General features: G+C 53.1%; 1 protein-coding gene across 1 annotated transcript in view; it reads left to right on the top strand.

Annotated features, from left to right (window-relative positions):
- The first annotated feature begins 1,369 nt into the window (after window positions 1-1,369).
- Window positions 1,370-9,141, top strand: part of LOC111268906 (uncharacterized) — a 43,675-nt gene continuing 35,903 nt past the window's right edge. The window contains exon 1 of the mRNA XM_022848123.2: window positions 1,370-1,520. The gene's annotated coding sequence lies outside the window, so the exon portion shown is untranslated. The remainder of the gene's footprint in view (window positions 1,521-9,141) is intronic.

The raw sequence follows: 9,141 nt of genomic DNA, 5'->3' as shown, positions 1-9,141 counted from the left end.
GGAGATAGCTCCCCTATACCCCACCAGCTCCGACAGCCTCTGAGCGCGACTGGCGAGGAGTTGTTGGGCGAGTGAAGGCGGTGTCTGTGTTCTGCTGCAGGCTAAAGAGCGCCCTTCCCGTTCACAACCCCTCCCCCTTGTAACAGCGACAGAGACGACGACACAGAGCAGAGCAGCAGCGGTCACTCCTGCTCAGTACCCTACGACCAGCCCGTCCCCTACTGCGCACCACCACGCCGTTGACGACCCGTCCCGTTTCAACCCATATTCTCCTGCTATTCCGCCTGCCAAGAGCTTTAGCCGAGAACTCGGGGAGTGGGGGTACGGAGGGGTGTAAGTAGGGAACAAGCGCCGAGGAGAAGATTTCTCGGCGCGTCCGGACAAGAGAGTGGCGGCTGGCTCGACCGAGAGAGACACAGAGACAGACGGAGAGAAACAGCAGCGGCATGAGCGGTGGCAGGCGAGCAGGCTGGCGACGAGCGCCGGCAGTGGTGCTGGCGGAGATGTGCTGCGGGGGTGCCAAGGGGGCAGAGAACGCAGTACGACGAGGGGCGAGGGGAGAACTAGCCGCGCCAACGACCCGAGCGAGTGGTAGGTGGGTATGGCGGGCGTCCGCGAGGCGAGCGAAGTCGAGCTGCTTGTCTGCCACCACCAAGAGCACAGTGAGAGTGCGAGCAAGAGTAGCCAGCGAGAGTACGAGAGAAAGATGGCTCAGGCGTAGTAGGAGAGAGCGCTGCTGCTACGAGATGTGGGGTAGTAGAGTGAGAAGAAGAGCGAAACGGAGAGTGAGCAAGGGACGAACGAGCAAGCGAGGCCACTGCCGGCGGCGGCGGTTGCTGCAGCGGCGGTGGCGGCGACGGGAGTAGTGGTGGGTTTGCTCGTAGCTGCTGGCTGAGTCGGTCGCTCGTTCGCCGTTCGTTCGTCCGTTTGCTCGCTGGCAAAGGCGGGAGAGGCGCGGAGTGCTGCGGGCGGGTGTGCGGAGTGAGTTCGAGCGGTGGTCGCAGCGGCAGCTTCAGTGGCGGCAGCTCACGCGGGAGCAGAGTCGAGTCGAGCAGCAGAACGGCAGCAGTGGCGGCGGCGGCGGCGGCACAGCGGGAGCACGAGTGACAAGGAGCTGGCTGCGAAAGCGAGCGAGCGAACGAACGAAACGCTCTTTGGGCTGCCCCGGTGGCACCCGTCTGCCTGCCTGCCTGTCCGCCCGCCTTTTGCCTTCCCGCGTCGAGGCGAGCAAAGCCGACAGAGGCGCGGCGCGCGCGGAAAGAGAGAGGGAAGAGAGAAGGAAGGAACGCGTGGAGAGGGCGAACAGCGGGTGCCCTCCCTGAGTGGCGCACTTTCGGGTGGCGGGCAGTCAGTTGTCTCCTGGCTGTTGCGTGGAGAGGCTCGTCTCTCGTATTCAGGACCAGCTGAGTGCGTGCTTCCAAAGCGAACTCGCTACGAACTTTCCCGCCAGCATGAGTTTTATCACAAAGTGACCGGACGTCATCAGATATCGCCGTGTTATTAAAGTGTCCTCATAACAAGTAAGTTCACATAACCGTTATCATTGTTTTAATCTATTCGCATTCTAAGATGTAAGAGTGGATAGGGAAAAATGCATTCTACATGTGAAGTTAGCTAAATATCAACAACTGTTTTATGTAACTTCAAGGCAAGACCTATTCCTAATAATAATAATAATAATCTTGAAGTTGCACGACAAATGACGATCAGTGAAGAAGTGCATTCCACTATTCTAGTGCATGTCGGTATGTTTAATAATACCCCAACATACAGCATCAAGTTAGAGCGTATGGGGAGTTTGTGTATATGTTCCCGTTTCCAAAACTGGCCGTGTTCATCCAAGTGTGTATATCCTTGTATTTGTATGTGTTCATAGCCTTTCGACTGCATCTTGTTCGATTGCGAACATATAGATATATGTACATATATACAGTTACCGTTTGGTTAACGATATGTGCCCGTGTAAACTTATAAGCCTTACTTAGGTGGCTACGATAGGTAGGTTAAATTGGATTGCTGTGAACCTACACACATCGACAGTTCGCCCGTTGTTGTTCCATGTGTTTACTGGCCGCTTTACTAGTCGATTGTTTCTTTTCTTATTTATCCCTTCGGTTTGCACAACGGCGTAGTAACAGTTCAGTTAGTAATAGTTGTTCTCCTCTGGAACTACGTGATGTGTGGCAAGCGACGTGTGAGACGGCGGCTGAGACGACATCGTCGTTGCCGTCGTCTCTTGTCTGGTGTTTTGCGATTGTGGCTCGCGTTGATGCTAGGAGTAGTAGTAGTAATAGCAGCTAATGCTATTGGCGGCACCGTCTTTCGTCGCCTCATGGACGAAGCAAACTAGGTAGTTGGTAAAGCTACTGGTTGGCTGAGTGAGTGACCGGCTGCCTGGCCGGCCCCCCCACCGTTTGTAGGCGTGCGCAGCCGCTACCACTGTTGCCAATACGACAATCACCGCCTTTCACCAGCCTGGCTCATTCTGTAGCAGGAGCAGCAGCTATCAATCCGGCGGCCAGCCAGCCAGCCAGCCAGCCAGCCAACTAGCTAGCTAGCTAGCTAGACCAAACAGATGACCGGCAGGCGACTGAGTTATCTGTTGCGGGCCCCGTCACTGGCATTGCCCGTTGCTGCTGTCGCGCACCATTCTGAGCTGCGACGTCGTGGTGTTTACTCGATGGTGGCTCATTTATTCGGTCCGTCGTCGCTTGCTTAGCTGCCCGACTGACCGACCGGTTGTTGGCTGGTACGTCCGTCCGTCCGTCGTTCGTTCGGTCGGTCGGTCGCCCAACGCGCACGTCTGTCCGTCCGTCTATCTATACGTCTGGCTGGCTGGCCATTTAGTTGTTGTTTCTGTGACTGCCGCTTCTACTTGTCTGCGCTCGCTGGCCTCCTGTTGGTTCGCCCGTCCGTTCATCCGCTTGCTCGCTGGTGTCAAGTAAAGAAAGAAAGAAAGCTCTTCTAGTCAGTCGGCGACCTATCGCATTTCCTGCGCGGTAGCGACGACACCGCCAGCCACAAGAGCGGCAATAGTACATGCTCGTGTGGGCCACGACTGTGCAGGCCCGTAACGTAGCCACTGCCGCTGTTCCTGATAGGGACAATGACGGACCACAGCGAGTTACACTACCACTTGTTGTAGACGTATTACAACAACCGCTGATCACAGTGGCGGTGTTGGTGCCAATCGGTGTGACCCACCGACGGACGAACAAACGAACGCGCGGTTGAACTCTGTCTGTCTACCGCCCGCCCGCTCGCCCGCCCGCCTGCCCGTCCGTCCATTCGTCTCTGACTTCTGTGCGGTAGCAGCGGCCGAGTCTTGTCAGCGCGCGCGGGATTGGGTGGCTGGCTGGCTGGCTGGCTGGCTGGCTGGCCTGCTGCTTGGATAGCCATTTAGTCAATCAGCCAGTCGGCCGGCCAGACAGGCAGCGAGCAGCCCGTGCTACCGTTCGTCTAACATCAGGATATGCGATGGATGTTCGTGGATAGACAAGCTTCCTGGCACGGTCAGCTTGGCCGCTCGAGCGTTCGCTCACTTTCTGCGGCCGGCCGACCGACCAACACAGCGAGAGCCAATTCCTATATGTGGTTAGGGTGATGTCACAGACAGGATGGTGGCCATATCAGCGCTTCTATCACAGTCGCCTCCCGACCATTACTCGTGTTTGCAGCGCTATTACTACAAATGGCACTACTGTGGTCCCTGATTGTCACCGCAGCTGCACGATCGAGCCTCATACGTATAAAATATTTGTAGAATATAAAATATTACACACTACTACCGCTTATGAGAAAAGCAGTGTGACGTGTTGTGCTTTTCACTAGCACGCCACGTACGTATCTGTTCCAGGGGATATATATCTATATATATGTGTGCAAGTCAACGCACAGTGGAACAGCACAACTGTAGTCATCATCGCCATCACAATCACTTATCGGGAGACGGGGGAAAAGGGCGGATGGGGTGGAAGGGGGGTGCGAACGTCAATCTCTTTCTTGTCTCCGCATGTTGCTGCGGCCATCTCTATCGTATGTCTATGGCCGTATGGGTCCGTTTATTTTCCGCAACCGCCACTCTGCGGCCTGCGTATAGCTAACTTTAGGCCTTGGTATTAATAGTCGCGTTGCTAGTAGCGCTCGCGGCTATGTGAGTCTGTCTATCTATCTCGTGTATATCGGTCTGTTCATCCGTCTCTACGATTCCACTGCGTGTCCACGAGAGGCTACGAACTGGTGGACCGACGACATCCAACCCAACCCGACCCGACCGGCGGACGGATAGTAAGAAACGGCCAGATAACCAGTCAAACCAAACCGAGATCACCGATCGAGCGGTTGCCACTTCTCCTACTGTCGATGCCGCTGCAGTCGACCACAGCCGCTGCTAGGCTCTTACTTGTCCGCTTGGCCATGACAGGCGTCCGCGAGAGTAAAGCCAGACACCGCGCGCGCGCCCCAGCCAACAGCGAATCTGTAGCCTTATGTATCTATGTACACATATATGTGCACGTTCGCACAAGTACGTGTCTGCTGTCTGCGTGTCAACGTATCGGCATGACGAATCTGTGCGTTAGATGTCGATGTAGTGTCTTCCAGTGCATTCGTAGAACTGTAACAACAACTGATTAGTGATGCTTGTGGCGGCAGTTCTCGTTGCAGCGAGCAGCGACATGTCACCGTGATCAGCACCAACAGCGAGCGATCAACTGAAAGCGAATGACAGCGACTGAAAGTGGAGGAGACGGGCGGGGAGTGAACGGAGGGGGGCAATAAGTACGAAGTGAAACAGGTTGAGAGAGTAACGAGCTAAACGATAGGAGCGGCGCTAGCAACAAGTAACGCGATTCGACCGACCGGCACAGCCAATAGTTGAAAGTCTCTACTAAGCGGTGAAAAGGACCGACCGCGCCCGCTTCGCCACCAACACCACTATCGGCAGCGCTGTTGAGTGATTTGCGTTGACGACCGCCGCCGCCGCCGTGGCGGCAAAGATGCGAGCCGCCATAGCCACTGTTGTTGCCGCAGTGCTTATGCCGGTGGTCATCCTCAGCAGCAACATGATCCACAACAGACGACCGCGCTGCAGGCCTCTCGAACTCTCTCTCGTGTCGACGACTACCACCGTCATTACAACTAACACCATCAGCAAAGCAGACTTTTGCCCTGCCGTTGGCCCCTTACACCTATAACGACGGTGACGAGATTGGTGTGGCTGTCTGATCTGCGGCGGCGTTCGCTTCACTGGTCGACTGTTGGGTCGTCGGCTACTAGAACTGTATCATATCGGGTGCCGATTCGCGCAGGCCGGTCGCTGCGCCGTATATTTGCGGTTTCCCCTCAGAGACGAGTGTCGTCGGCGTGGGTGCCGCCGTGATATGTCATCCGGGGTTGGGGGGGTAAGTTACGTTGCAAGCTGCTGCTGCTGCTGGACGCTGAGTGCGAGAGGACATGAAGGGAAGACGCAAACACACGAGTGACTATCGAAGCAACTGACGACGACGACGACGACAGCAATAGCAGCAGCGGCTATGAAACTAGTCATAAATTCCACCGAAGCGTTTGACAAGTTCGCTTTTATACATTCCTTCTCGCCCTTTGTCTCGTTCTTGCTCTGACACACTCGTGTTTCATTCTAAAATTTTAATACCTACAGTATCATATGGCCATGTGCGATATGCAGACGCATCTACGTCGCTGCGTATGAGTAACATACGTCAGCAAACGACCAATTGTTATTATTTACTTACGTTATCTTGAGAAAAAAGCATATACCGTCGGAAACTATAGTTGACCTGGAAAAAAACTGACACACGAATCAAGGAAGAAAAAATAACGAATAGAAATTTGAAATTAGAGCAAAAACATAGCAAGCGAAATTAAATGCAGGAAACACGGGAAAACACATACTTCAGGCTTCATTTTTATATAAATATATATATATATATATGCACTATGCTGTCAGTGTGCTACATGCTGCAAGCATCTACATAAGGTATCGATGAATCATCACTAACCAGCACTGCAAAAAAAATGTTTGTCTTTGCGCACCGACACACGCTTAGTGATGCCAGTCCGTCAAGCAGGCTATTTTTGTACATTTTTTCCATTCATGTATCGAAGCTGAAACAACAGTGATTATATATGAGTGTGGTAGCATGCGTGTTGCTTGGCCAGAGGTATGTGTCGTCAAGTGGCGGCTAGCCTGAGCGGGCAGCGGTCGGTGGTGATGGCGGCCATGAAAGTCAGCCAGAGCAAGGGAAACAAAGCGAGAGTAGATACGAGGCAAGGGCGAACGCGAGCCGGCAGACATCTGCTAGTTCGCGGATTGGGCAGGCGGCGACAGAGCTAGCAGTTGTTGCAATAACACAGACAATTCCCGATACACATCCGCCAAAACCAATGAGATCGGTGCGTACCTATTTATTTCACTGTTGTAGCTGGTGACGATGGTGTACGCCGATCATCTATGTGTCCATAGGTAAAGCGCTCGCTTTTCAAGGTGGCGAACGACTTCCTCACGGCATTGTAACGGGTTTTCTGTTTTCAATCGATAACTAATTTTGGCTTTGTGCCATTTACGGCAGTGGGATAATATGCCACCTTCAAAAATGGTTATCAAATAAGATGTAACATCTGCCTCCTGAACAAGCAGCTCTCTCTAGAGGAACACCGCCCGTTTCTCGGCGGGAATGAATTGAATCGTGATAAATGTAAAAAACGTAACCATTGACGTGCCCATTACATTATGGGATCATAATAGCTTTACTGAGAGAACACGCATTGTTTGCATCGAACAGTTGCACCCAACATTAACGCTAAGACGATCCGAAGTAAGCCAGCCCGAATTGCAGGCTTGAACTATCGCTGGTTTTGTTAACAGCATAACTTCCATGAACTAGTCACGTTGACTAGTTAAAGCCAGCATTAGTGAAGCGTACGCAACGTAGTGCAAGATGGCAGCATCGTTTCGTGCTGTGAACCAACTATCCGAAGCAATGCGTAACGGTAGTACAGGACATCAAACTCGAGTGTACCAGCTTATCTCACTTTTGCTGCCAGGAAAAGGTTTATTAGTTCTGGAAAACTTGACGAAAATCAGTAATGAAACACATTATAGTTATCTAATAATGTAGTTAACAGATAAATGTTAATGATGGGATCATTGGTTTTGTGTCGAAAATTTGCTCCATCTTAGATGGTGACAAACAAAACTGAATTCTGTCCTTGATCCTCGCAAAAATACCGTATTTTTCATTTGAACAGTAACCGCTTAGCATTAAGGTAAGCAAAAAGTTTGTCCGACCGTTACTACAACCGGGGACAGCAGAACAGTAAGTTACGTCAGAATAGATCTATCAAGCCGGAAATGCAGCAGCGTGTTGAAAAATCTGCCCTTTGAATGTCACCAAGCAAAACAGCGAAAGCATTTGCCTCTTAAGAATGAATAAATAATAAATTAGATAGGTACCTACTAACAGTTACTTTGGCTGGCATTTCGTGTTGTAAATTAACAACTGGCATAGTTGACGTCCCTGTTCGTGACGCTTAGGTCCGCGGCATATGGAAAATCAGAAACTTATAGTTTATGAGAAACAAAGTGTGCACACGTTTTTGCAATATTGGACGCGCTTAACCCTTTTGAACAGAAGCCCATTTCTTATCACTTCGAGCTAGTCTAAGGTCTTTACTGGTTGTGACGCACAGCCACAGTACTACTAAGCGTTAATCTAATTATTTTCCTCGTGTTCGTCGTTGAACTAAGTTTTGCAACTCTTAGGCGAGATCAAGAAAACGTCTTTTCCATCTATCACGTAAATTTTCTTACAAAATTTACGCCATAGATGGAAAAGATGATGCAGTTGATCGCTCGCCAACGTTACCCACGTTTACCATTTGATGCCAACGTGGAATACTGGTATGAAGTTGAACGCCAGTTGTTATGCTGTTAGAAGGAGCAAAATGGTAGGAGTAGTAAGATAGCCCTTACGTCCGTTCGTTCGTCTATCTGTCTCTCGCAATGGCTGTCGCTGTGTATGTCTGTGTTCGCGCACGACGCGCACCGACTCTTATCCAACGAATATAAAGGCAACCTGCTCTAGTGGCTCTAGGCCGCTTGATTCGTTGGTTGGCTATCCGCTGGCTGGCCTGCGAACTGGTTGGTCAGTCGGACCGACTTTTGCTTTCGTTGGACACAATTCCTGCCTGAGTGAGAAGGCTCCCGGCGGACAACAACGACGACATGAAGCCGGGAGTGACCAACACACTGGGTCCACCCGTCCACCAGCAGGCCACCACTACCACCACTGCGGCCGCGCTAATTCTGCGACCCGGCCACAGACGATGGGAGCCTTCCGCAGCTCAGTAGCCAGGAACCAGCCATCCAGCCAGCTCTCTTGCTGTGTCGGCCTGCTTGTGCCAAGCGGTAGGGTGGGAAGGGGGTACAAGACGGGCGAATGGGGGCGGCTTGGACATCGCAGGCTGCGGGGCATCCGCTCTCCGGGGAGGCCAGCGGCTGGCTCATCGGTCCTCATGGCTGCCCCTGGCCCCCGTCTCCTAGGCCGCTAAGCGGCAATAGAGTCACCCCCTCCACTTGCTTCTCTCCGGTCTGCACACTCGCCAGTAGCGAGCGCGTTCCCCCCTTTCATCCCCTTCTGTAGATGGCGTCGCCTCGCCTCTTCTCGTCTTCTTCCCGGCGCTCGTCGCCTCTCCTGCCGCTCCGTCTGCGGATGGTCCCACGTCCTCCCACGATGCTCTTCCCCCAACTTCAGGCCAGTTTCCCCCGCTCGTTCGTTTGCTCGCTAGCTCTGCGCTCGCCTGCCAGTCCGCCAAAGCTAGCAGAGCGTTCGTTTCCCATACCACTCCCTCAGCGCCCTTCGAGGACGTGCTCACTCTGGCTCACCCGCTCGGTCGCTCGCTCGCTTCGCCCGTCTGCCTTCGATGCCTCCGCTCCGTCGCTTGCTCGGCTGCTCGGTCGTGTGCCGCTAGGAGAAAAGAGGGAGGGTGGTGGTGGGGGTGTTTGAGGGGGCTTCCCTGCTGTTCCCCTCTGGCAGCCGCCTGGCTGCTTGCTTGCCTGGCGGCTGACGGGACTGCCGCTTGGTCGCTCGACTGCTCGCTCGGTCGGTCGGTCGGTCGGTC

Source organism: Varroa jacobsoni, unplaced genomic scaffold, assembly GCF_002532875.2.
Source record: "Varroa jacobsoni isolate VJ856 unplaced genomic scaffold, vjacob_1.0 scaffold_1329, whole genome shotgun sequence".
In the NCBI taxonomy this organism is placed as follows: domain Eukaryota; kingdom Metazoa; phylum Arthropoda; class Arachnida; order Mesostigmata; family Varroidae; genus Varroa; species Varroa jacobsoni.
Note: the sequence above shows the minus strand (reverse complement) of the source record. Positions and strands in the feature narration are given on the sequence as shown.